General features: G+C 32.7%; 1 long non-coding RNA gene across 1 annotated transcript; it reads left to right on the forward strand.

Annotated features, from left to right (window-relative positions):
• The first annotated feature begins 4,375 nt into the window (after nucleotides 1–4,375).
• On the forward strand, nucleotides 4,376–6,990 carry LOC112014052 (uncharacterized). Its single transcript, XR_002883098.2, has 2 exons — nucleotides 4,376–6,242; nucleotides 6,676–6,990. It is a non-coding gene; the product is annotated as an uncharacterized LOC112014052 (long non-coding RNA).
• Nucleotides 6,991–12,804: the final 5,814 nt, after the last annotated feature.

A 12,804-nucleotide genomic window follows, 5' to 3' on the forward strand; every position in this document is an offset into this window, starting at 1 on the left:
GTTGATAATTTCTTGTAGGGTCAAATGGAAGGATTTCTATCACGCATTTGCTTCATAAGATTCATATGAACAACCACTAGGTCAAGACACTTATGGCAAGTTTTACAAAAATTAGTCTGTTAAGAATCTATAACCGACTCCAAAATTTTGGAATTAAGGTTTGATTGTAATCGTAGTTGATAAGTTTCACAAAATAAAAGCATAATCCTCCATCTACTTCACATAAACATAGGCTATACAACTTTAGAATAAGAACTAGGCTTGGTCATAATTCTTCATCTGCAATCGTTCTAATATTACTATATTAGTACAGAACTCAGAACAACCTTTTACATACTGAAGTTGTCCATTTGGATTTTTGGGCCTTATTTACAACAATCGTTTGTATATCATGGCATTTGTATATGTTGCAGCATTATCAGGTGTTCTGCTTCTGAATTAGTGTTGTTCTCTGAAAAGGATTTTACACGTGCAGAATGTAAATTTTATTGTAATGCAGTGATTGGTTCACTCATAAGGATTTACAATACTAGAAAGACACAAAAATTTAGCACAACAGTTGATTCTCCATGTGGTTTATCCATGTTTCAATATTCAAATTAGATGGTAGCCCACCAAGGGCTAAATCAGGAGCACAAAATATCAATACTCATCATAGCCTCTCAAAAGAGGCCTAGATTGTCTTTATGATACCAACAAATTCAAGCCTTCCACCAAGCTGATCCTTTCTGACCATATGAGATTCCCTCCACAAGTGAGTGAAGTGTTTACAATATCTTAAAACAGTACTAATTGCAATGATTGAAATCCTCTGAAATGTTGCTATGTATCTGACTGAACCAAATGGACTAAGTGAGGCAGCAAAGACTGCAGAAATATAAATTCAACCCTCTTGAGCTTTACGATTAGTCCTCAACCAGCTAACAATCAATGAATTATGAATGCATAGAATTTGGCTGAAGAAATTCAACAAGCTATAAATGAGTCCTTGATGATTAATGATTAAATAAACCAAGGAATGGCCGTGGGTAGTGCTTTTAGTTGAATGATGTCGGAGTCTGGGGAACGGTGTCGCTTTTCTGGGACTTCAAATGATTTCTTTATTGGACGGGCCCGTTCGCTGTAGTTTCCTTTTCTTTTTGCCATCACATCCTTTAATAGGCTGGCCCATGATTTGGTCTATTGGGCCTCCTCTTGTATGATTTGGGACCCAAACCCATCACCTCTATTATCTCTTGGGCTATTGTTGTTGATGGGCAGGTTCCTTGGAGCATCTGCAGCAACCTCTTCAAATTTTTGCCAATTTTCACCTATTTAGAAAGTGAACAGTTCTTACCTATTTACTTTTTTAAATACATTTTTCAACAGACTCTCTATATTTTTCTTCATCTCATTTAAATATTATTTCTTCATTCATTCTTTATTATCATTTATTCTTCCTATATTCATTCCCAACAATTATATTTTCAATAAAAAGTGTTATATCTATAATATTTTTCGCAATACTTTTACAAGAATTGCATCAAAATCTTATATGGAAAGTTGTTACTAGTTCTAATTTGAACTCATCACTGAAATTACTTTTTTACTCACCAATATTAGCTAATAACAATCTATTACTTAAAATTTATTGTAAAAATATTGTAGTAGCATTTCTTAATTCTCATTTCTTATTTTTTATATTATTTTTCCAAACTTAATTACATCCATACGTTTCTTTTTCTTTTTTTCTCTTGATTTTTTCTCCACCACACACCTATCCCACTCCCATCTCTATCTACCCTTCTTTTTTTTCTCTAGTACATTCTGGATCACACTGTCACTTTCTCCAGCTCTCTCATTCTTTATCTAGTTCTCTCTTTTTTTAACTTTTTCTATTTCTACTTGATTCTAGTACACTCTCTATAATGATAAGAAATAGAGAAATTAAGAACAAGCGATTGCTTGCTCCACTGTTGATTGAAGGACAAAGGCAGGCATTGTCTCTTTTTTGCTCCACTGTGGGTTAGATGGCTTTTGTCTCTCTCTCTCTCTCTCTATCTCTCTCTTTTGTTATGATTTGATTAATTTTAAGATTGTGTTTTTGAGTTTGTATTTTGATTATGCTTGAGTTTAAAGATGTTTAAAAGAAATGATTGTTGTGTTTGTAGCTGTTGTGAACAGGTCTCTCTCTTTTCTCTTTTTTTTTTTTTTTTCCTTTTATTTTTCTGATTTCATTTGGTTTGTGAGAAAAATTATTTTCGTGTTTGGAATGTATTTTGCGTTTTGTAGCTGTTGAGATAAAGAAGAGAGACGGAGTGAAGAAGAAAGAGAAAGGAAGGAAAGAGAAAAAAAAATATTTTTTTAATTCAACCGGTATTAGTTTAATGAGAAATAATCTTTGCAAAAGCTACATTGATTGCTACAATGCTCTCCAGGCCTGAGAGCTACTGTAGCAAATCTTAAAAAAAAAAAATAGAGATAGAGATAGAGAGGCTGTTGGACTTCATTTTTGGTGTGAATAGTGCTTTTTTCTCCAAAATGTGAAGATGGCTAGACCTGTTGGAGATGCTCAGATACCCTTTTGCCTCTTCTCTATAATATTATTAATCATTAATTACTCCCCCCCCCCCCCCAAAAAAAAATTGTACCACTTATTTTTTAACTAATATAAGCTAATGAAAATAAATTATCTCAAATGGTCCCTTCATCACGTTGCAATTCATTTTTATATGGAAGGGGAAGGGGAAGGGGAAGGGGAAGGGGAGGAGGGGGGGGGGGGNATGATTAATGATTAAATAAACCAAGATTTCTGGTCCAAATTCCATATGGTACACGGTGGGCAAAGAGGGTCAATTCTAATAATTGTGCTCATGGGTTGATGATTGATCTCTAGCTTAAAAACAAATGCTACACAGAACACAAAGGAATTATATGCTGCTAAAATTTTGTGTAGTTCTATAGCATCCAATGCATGAGATGTCAGACAAAAATGATTGGCTAAGTACAATCCAAATTTATGGCCAAACCAGCAAGTGAATCAAAGACCACACTCAGGTTTTTCAATGCTTAAGGAAGGAAATGCCAAAGTCTCAATGCAAACTTTGTATTTAAGAAAATAAGTTGCTAACAACTAGGTCGAGGAGAACTCATTATAGATCCAGCATCCATGAAAATCTCAATGCTACTGTCCTTTCCTTTTCATGCATGAACTTTCAAATTCACACTAAAAAATAGATCCAGCATCAAAAGAGTCCCTCCCTGATCCATCAAACTCAGTGTTCACATTGAAAATCCACTGTGTCTTTCAATGACTTTATCACATTTCAAAATGGAGAAGCATGCAATCCCTCATTACCCTTATGTTTGTTCACATTAGTTATTTCACTTGTAACAACTATGAAGTCAGCTTGATGTAGAATATTTCAGTATACATGCAATCAATCATACTGGGAGCTCACAAATCAGGTTTGCCTCGTAAGTAACAGCTAATAATTTTAGAACCCCACTCATTCAGATTTCCCTTTGAAAGCATAATATTATTTGAAGCACATGCAACGTTTGAAATTCTTTTGCATATCATTTAATGGATCACAATAAAAGTTAATAGGAGCAAGGAGGAGTTCCACTAGAAAACAGTGAGAAATTTAATGCCCAAGGCTAGAGACTAATGGAAATGGCCTTTGAATCAAATTAACTATATATATATATATACATCAACAATGCTATCAGTGGATTGTCTGTAATTTTAAATGGAGAAAAAATTGGCATGTTTCAATGGAGGTGCTTGAATACTACACGCACACATGAATGCATCTATGTGAATTAGGAAGGTGGTTTAAAACTAATGAACATATTCAAATCCTCTAATCTCAAAATTAAAATAGCTCGCAAACTAAATAAAAATAAAAATAATTCAAAATAGCTCAGGCCCTTTGAAGCATCGTGTTTGGGCCTAAGGTTTGGGCTTGGGCTTTTATTGGCTGAGTTCGAATGGCCGTGGGTAGTGCTTTTAGTTGAATGATGTCGGAGTCTGGGGAACGGTGTCGCTTTTCTGGGACTTCAAATGATTTCTTTATTGGACGGGCCCGTTCGCTGTAGTTTCCTTTTCTTTTTGCCATCACATCCTTTAATAGGCTGGCCCATGATTTGGTCTATTGGGCCTCCTCTTGTATGATTTGGGACCCAAACCCATCACCTCTATTATCTCTTGGGCTATTGTTGTTGATGGGCAGGTTCCTTGGAGCATCTGCAGCAACCTCTTCAAATTTTTGCCAATTTTCACCTATTTAGAAAGTGAACAGTTCTTACCTATTTACTTTTTTAAATACATTTTTCAACAGACTCTCTATATTTCGGGGGAACTAAACCAATTTGGCAATTAAAAAAGAAAAAAAAAAAGACGACCCTTGCTTAATTTCATATATGTAACAGATATTTAATCAATAAAAAAAAATCATTAAGCATAAATTTGCATTATAATGGGTTTTTTCTTTTTTGTTCTTATACTAATTATGGTGTGTTAAGATCCTCTCTATTTGTTTTCTAAAAAAAAAAAAACATTTTAATGTGAAGATTTAATTTTTCATGAATCTAAATATGAACATGATGCCACAGAATATAAATAAATTATGAGTATTGGACAGTATAAGATTTTAAATGTTACAAGACTCACAACACAATGTATACCTTTAAATCAATTATTGGGTTTCAAGATGACCTTAAGTATTAGATATTGGTGTTTTTGATTGTTAGTCCATGTGTCTTCGTGTTATTTAGCAAGCTTCTAATGGTGGAAGCCCCTGGCCATGGTTGGTCCATGACGTGAGAAATCAACTGCATGTAATTATCTAGAAATGCATTAAAAGTCACGCGTACAATACTACAAGTTACGAAGTACAAACTGCTATCATGCACACATAAATAAAACCTCAACCAAGTGAGAATTGACTTAATTGAGACGCACCTAGAATTGGTCACTTTGTTTTTCAAACTTAGCATAGGCCTTTTTACTAGTTAACTTGCGAATGTAAGGCTCCCCTATGATCCTATTTATCTATGCTTCTTTATTACTATTTCAATCAAATTTTTAGAGAAACGCCAAATGAACCATAGATATCTAGTTATAGTCTATATGTAATGGATTTATCTAAAGCTAATCTGGCAAATTTTCTGAGAAGTTTCATGGTTTAAAATGTCAAACACGTATTGGTGTGTCTTTGGCTTGTTCTTTAAGTCAATATCTAGCCAATTGAATTTTTGGTAAGATACGTATATACTATGTAATTAAGCACAACCCTATCTTGTGCTACTCAAAATGGACTCATGTAAAGTGATCTAGAACGATTGAGATATAAATTATCAATTTCACTACAAGACCCACATTGGAACAAGACAAATATATAACGTATACCAAACAAAAAGTTAATTTACAACAACAACAAAAATTAAATTATTTTGGAGCCCCTTTATCTGACACTAATTTACATATAGAATCTGGCTTTTTCAATTTGTTTTAAGGGAAATCTTCAAGATGAAGATCACTACGTGCTTGTTATCACATCTAGGCACTTCCAGCTTGAAATATATATATACATGCCTTAGTTAGACTACCAATGGCAAGTTTTGCTTTTAGGACTAATAACTTCTACCTTATCCAGGAGATAGAAATTATAATGAAGCTAAAATAAAATAACTTGTAGAAACTGAGAAAAATAACTTTTTAGTAGACTAGTACATATATACTTGTTCACTTAAAGAACAAGAACCCCACACATGGTTGGATATCAAGTGCCATAGAGAGTTTGTACATAGAAAATGTAGCTTGAGTCACAAGTGATCTGTTAAAAAAAGAAAATGAGGATTTCTGAAATATATATATATATATAGTGAAAGAATTAATTAAAAAGAGTTTAGAGATTTAATAGATAGTACTTTTGCATCAGCTTTTGGTTTTGGTTTTAGATCCTTCCATAAGAGAAGAGGGTGTGATAAAGACATAGCACCAAGTGGGATTGTGTTTCTTGCATGATTGCCCTGAAAGAGAATGGGAGATATATTGAGGAAATAGTACTACACAAGTCACCATTGTCCAAGCAAACCAAACCTTTCTAGTTTATAAACCCCCTCTATTTCTTTCCAACCTTTCACCTAACGTGAACCAAACCCCACTATTTTTTTTCTTCTCCAAATGGGGTGGTTTAAGTCCCTCCTTTCCCCATTGAAGAAAATCTGGGATCGTCTGCATTCAAGCAACGGAAACCGTAATTTCCTTTTCTTTTGTGCTCTCATTCATCTTCCTCTCTCAATATCTATTTGGTTTTGCTCTAACTACACCACCAAAAGATGTCTATATTACAACAAGTGTATTAATTAGTACAACAACAAAAAAATTTAGTGTGATAATAAACATACTATTGCATCTTGAAAGTTTTTTAACATTCTCTTCTCATGTTTGCTGGCCAATATGTATCATACGACATTTGTTTTTGCAATATTAGCACTATATGTTTTCTGTTCCTGCATTGAAAAATCCGACTCGCTAAGAATTGGTTCTCTATTAATTCATGCATATTGTGAATTGGTTTTGCTTCTAAGTCTTTGTCTACGTTCAACTTCATGCTCTATATTCAATCTCATAGTCTCATATATTAAAGCATTTCATTTCAATGCCCCACATCTTTTCGTTTTTTTCAGGCAGAGGAATTTATATCTTGTACAAGGATGTGAAGTCTTGCCCATGCGAAGATGTGCAAGTCCTATGGTCAATACTGGTCGAGTCACATTCACATGCACCTTCTTTGCCATCAACTTGATGAAGCTGTCTTTCTTGCCCTATAGAAAACCATAAAAGAGGACGATTTCACTTCATGTACATATATAAATACTACATTATACTCATTAGAAACCCGTTTACTTTTTGCTGTTTTCCTGATAATTATGAGCCTTATGTACCTTTTTACACTTTTTGTATATGCTGCTTTTCATAATTAAAAGCTTTCTTTTGATAAAGAGGTTTCTTTCTTTATAAAATTTTTCATAATGGTGATATGGAAACTGATCTCATTAGTCCAATCATAATTTGTCACAATAGTAAATTATGAACATGGATGCGAAAGGAATTATATTTTCAGTAGTGTTCAGTTGGTTAAAAAAAAAAAAAAAAGCATTTTTCACATGCTCCAAACAACAATTTAAAGAAATGACATATTTTTTTTTTTTGGGGAGAGTGGTTCGATGTTGTCGGTAATTAAACAACAGGCTTTAATTAAATTACTATGGATGGTAATCAATAGTATTCTTAGACCTTCTAACCACTTTCAGCCCTTTTGTCTATTTTCTTGTCCAATGTCTATACCCAACCTTCTTTCTTTTTTTTCTTTTTTTTTTTTAAATGGAAAGCAATGAATTAATGAAACAATGAAGAAATGACATGTTGGAAATTTATGTGCTACGAGGTTCCTCATTTTAAAATGAAAGCAGAGTTCTGCAAGCTCAAGTACAACAAGTAGAGTGACACTATAGTCATACTCAGGTGAAAAACACCAACTCATATTACTCTTGTCCATTTTTTGTTCATAAAAAAAGAAGAAGAAAAAAAAGAAAAAAAAGAAAAAGCAAAGAGTTTTATTCTAGAACAACTAATTAATGTACTACTCCTATATCTCATGCCTTTGCATACCATCCACATTTATTTGTATGGTAACTTTCATAATTAAGAATGGAGAGCTTGTTGTTGCGGTTCAATTCTTTTTTCTTTTTTTTTTGATAAGATTGCGGTTCAATTCTTGTGTCGACATATAACTCAAGTATGTATACACACAGAAATGAAGTTGCTTTTGTTCTACACAATGAGTCATGACCCACATGGTCTATGCCCAACTCTGATGATGATCATAGAAAAGAAAATATTCAAGATATATATTACATGCATGCAGGCAATGTAAAGGGGGATTGGGGAATAAAATAACTAATAATTATTGAATGAACCACTTCAATGGATTGAAAGAAAAAAAACAGAAAGTAAGAAAGAAAAAAAATCATGAATTTGAGAAAGATTCAACTTTGTAATCAAACTTGCTTTGAAGTGATACTTCATTAGTTTATCATTGTCTATAAAGGAAATAATTATGGACAGAGTTTTGGTATTAGGACTGCATTATCACTGTATGATTGGTAAAAACTACAGGCATGTTCAATCGTCATACAAACTACAGGCATGTTCAAGTTCAATGGTCATACAATTAAGTACATGGGGCGTTCAGCAAATTAATAAATAACTAACATTAATAATTGAGCGTATGGGGCGGGGCATGTACAAGTACAACTGGAGCACGAAATACCTTTTTATTCCTTCCGAGGAAAACATAATTATCCTAAACACATCTGTTATGATTTTTGAGGCATTGAATAATGTAGAATGAAACATACCAACTATGATATTAAAAATAAAGTTTTTCATTTCATTACTAGATAACGGCACCAAAGGCTTTGTAGCTGAATTGACACCTTCCTATGTACGAAGTGTTTGGGGGTTTAGGAGAGAAAGAGTTTGAACTGCGAGATTAGCAACATGTTATAATTATTTCTCAAAAAAAAAAAGAAAAAAAAAGAAGAAAGATAACAGCAGGTGACAAAATATATGAGAAGTATTAACCCACTAATACTATAGGTTTGAGGTTTTAAACCTTCACCTTAATTATAGAAGGAAAAAGAACAAAAATGCCAATTGGTTGCAAAAGCCAAAAACCACTTCTCAAATTCATGCTTTGTTTGGTTGGAGCAAAATGGAGTGATGGAAAGAAAATTTGGAAGAATTGATTTTTCATTGACCCCACATTTTTTTTCCTCCCAAATTGGAAGGAAATGAGAGAGAATTAAGAGTTTGTATTAGAATTTAGAGTATTCCTTTTCTTTCATTTCTCCTAAAAATCAAAGCTTTAAATGAAAGGAGTCTCCATTCCCTTTCCTTTCTTTTTCCTCTCTACCTTCCCCCCTCCTTCCCTTCAACCCCCCTTCAACCCCAATTAATATGTCATACATAGTGTTAATCTTAACTCCACTTTTTTTTTTTTGAGAGTCTGTTTGGATACCGCTTATTGCTGAAAATTGAAAACTTATTGCTAAAAACACTGTAGAAAATAATTTTTAAATTTGTGAATAGTGCTGTAGGACCCAAGTTTACCTAAAAATTTGCGTTTTGTTGAGTTTGGTGGTCCATGAATAGTGCCATGGGACCCCAAAAAAAGGTAAAACGCAGCTTAAATATAATTTCAATGCTAGGCAAACGCACACTAAGAAGATCTCAACTCCAAATTTGTCATACTAAATCAAATCTTTTTAAAGCTTATGAAAATAAAAATAAGTTTTAGTGTGACAGAATTGGGAGTCTAATAAATCACTTTTAAGTGTAATAATAAATATGAATATTCTTTTTTCTTTCTCTACAACAAAAAAGAATCAACTCAAACTATACAATTTACAAAACATCATTAAGGGCTAAGTTTCGCACCCAAAAAATATAAACCTAAAAATAAACTTGACGTACTTGGGTCCAATATTTGCAATTCATAGGAAAAAAGAAAAATGAAAACCCTCATAATCTTTTTTTTTTCTTTCTAATTTTTATAATTCAATAGCTAGAAAAAAATAATTTGAATCATGGATGATTTTGTTGAAAATTATTATATGAAGTGTTAATTAAGTTACAAACTAATAACTGTTAAAAAAAACTTACTCGTTTAAGACAGGATGAAATAGGTTTTACCTCGTTACCACAAATAATAGGAAAGAATGGAAATTTTTTTGGTGAAAACCAAAACTAAAAGGATATGTAAATAGGCAGGGCCAGATGCTAACCGAAGATGAGACAAAATGAATGCAAAATCCTAAAACCCACACTTTTCTTCGTAAAGATAAATAAATCTTAAATCCAAGCCCAAAGTTATTTTTACCATATGGCCCAACCCCGAATGAAAACCCAAAACAAAAAGCGTGGGGTTGTGATTTGGAGCCCATAAAAGGTACTTTATTAACTTATTTTGGGCTCCATGAGAGGCCTTGCAAATGGACTTAAAGTGATTGTGAGCCCATGGTCGGCATACTTTGCAGAGAAATTGAAATACACTGATGAATTCACTGCATGTTAGATATTACTGGATAAATGACTCCTCTCAAGCCACAAACAAATTTGGATTTAATGTTAAATTGCTGATTCAATCACATTTAAGCCAATGATCATGAACTCAACAGCTCTAGAAAACTGTCGTTCTCCATTTCTCCTTGTAGTAACAAACTAGATTGAACCTCATTAACCAACCAACATGTTAAACACAAAAAAAGAACCTACTCTATCATGAATCCCACAACCCAATGCTAAGAACATGTTAACAACCATAGTTTAATAAAGGTTTTCTTCTTTTTGAGGAATGATTTTACAATCAAGATAAAAAAAATAAAAATAAAAATAATAATAAAATCAACAAAAATCATGTGCATTGACTTGCTCTCACCAATCCTCTGCATGATGCATCCATTCATTAATTTCGGAAAAATACTAATACTTTATTATCCCAATTTAGCATATACTGTTTAAGAGCCTTGTAAATTATACAAGGTTCAAATCTCTCTACTCCTAAATTATTATAAATAAATAAATAATTAATTAAAATATGCCCATAATTATGTCTTTTCTCTATTCTGTAGCACCATTATTGAAATCCCATTTTTCTCAATATTTTACCCAACTCTTGTCTTCTATCATTTATCACTCACTAATGAAAGAATGAGGATTATTGTGCAAATGCAATTTAACTCTCATCCCTTCCTATCTCATCTACACAGACAATCAACCCCTTTGTTAACATGAGTGGTACTGGACTCGACTCCCAAGAAATGAACTCAAATTCATAAATTTGTGGGGCTCACCTTAATGTGAGGGTGAAGAAGCGTGCAACGGAAACACAGAAGGTTCTCCGCGAGAACTAACATTAGCTAAGAACTAAAATTGGGACCCTCCACAGTCCATATAGCACACATGCCATGTTTACAAACTTCCTTAGAGTCCCTTTAAAATCTCACATGATCATCCCTTGTTGCTTTAAGGATGATTTCTTCGGTTAAAATTTTACTGTGATATGTGCATGTGCTCATTCATTTCTTTTAATCCAAATATGGTGTATTGCCCAAACCAACTTGCATATGATAATAGTCTTGAAGCTCTTTCTTTTCAGGTCATAAACTTTCCCAATTTAACGCTCCATTCAATCTGTATAAAATGTTTTTCAGATAATCATAACTTCAAACCTGCTGTCAAATTCTTTTGTTATATGAGCATTTGAAAAACTGAATTTAGTTTTGCTCTTTAATCTAATGTCATCCTGCAAAAAGGAAAAACTGAATTTAGTTTTGCTCTTTAATCTAATGTCATCCTGCAAAAAGTACACTAAATCTCCGTTACAACCCACTTTAAAAAAGAAGAAAAAAAAGAAAAGAAGAAGAAGCTCTATTACAATCTATTTTAGATAGTATATCTTCAGAGGCATAGCTAGGATTTTTTACATGGGGGGGGGCCGATTTTTGACGACAATGATTATCATCGTTGTATGGATAGTTTATATATTTAGGTTGATATGGATCTTCTTTGAGATAAGCTCGTCGGATTTTATCTTATTTGTTGATAGGAAATTCACACATTTGTTTACGTGATCCACGTGATCCTGGATCACGATCTATCTCTTTAGATTAAATTCTTGAACATTTGGAGAGGTGTTCATCAGGTATTGAAGTATCAACATTTATTTCTAAAGCCACATTTGTTTCTACAGCCATAGGTGTCCTAAATTTTGAATTGCTAACATCTTTTCTTTTTTTTAAGAATGCATCAATTTTTTTTGTTTGTTCATAATTCTTTTAGCTTTAAGAATATGACTAAAAAATTAACGTGAAAAGAACTTAAAAAATAAAATCTTAATTAGAAATTTTTACTTAATTATATGGATGTTATTCATACTCAAGAAAAAAATAAGATGTCTACTATAGTTTAAACAGTCAACCCATCATCATTCTTATTATTCAAATTTTCCTGTATTTTAATTTTTTTTTTAATTAAGAATAACCCCTCAAACAAAAGCAAAAATTAAACACACAAGTACACAATATACACCAAACAATTTAACAACACCCACTGTCACATGATATCTAACTAATCAAAAAAAAAAAAAATTACCTAAGAAACTTTATCTTCACAAAGTGCAAACTTTATCTTCCCTTCAAGACTCATCACAAACAACCTCCCCATGCCTATGCCTTCAACCATATACATCTCTAAAAATCTATGAAAAATTAAAGAGCATGTAAATATTTAAATGTAGATAGTTGAGTAAAAAAAAAAAAAACACTAAAAAGAGATGAAGCAGAAATTGAAAACTTACTCGCTGGCTACACCTTTGCTCTGAATGATTTATTTTAAGAAAGCAAGAAGAAAGAAAATAATGGTCAGTTTTTTTTTTTTTTTGGGATCGTGAGGACTGAGTTTGAGAGAAGGGCTGAGTTGAGCAGTAAAAAGAGTCTAAAGAGATGAAGGTCTAGTGCTTAAATAAGAGAAGAAAACTTACCAGGCAGTCACTAAGTTCCAAATCCTGAAATTTGACAATAAAATTTGCTAAGTGATTTGTTTTAGAAAGCAAGAAGAAAGAAAAAAGTGGTTAGGAAATTTTTTTTTTCGGACTGGAGGACTGATATTGAGTTTTGGGGCTGGTAGGCGATGCCAGTGGGAAGTGAAAGTGTATCACAGAAGACAAAAAAATAATAATAATACTAATAATG

Source organism: Quercus suber, unplaced genomic scaffold (assembly GCF_002906115.3).
Source record: "Quercus suber isolate HL8 unplaced genomic scaffold, Cork oak 2.0 scaffold_601, whole genome shotgun sequence".
NCBI classification, from domain to species: domain Eukaryota; kingdom Viridiplantae; phylum Streptophyta; class Magnoliopsida; order Fagales; family Fagaceae; genus Quercus; species Quercus suber.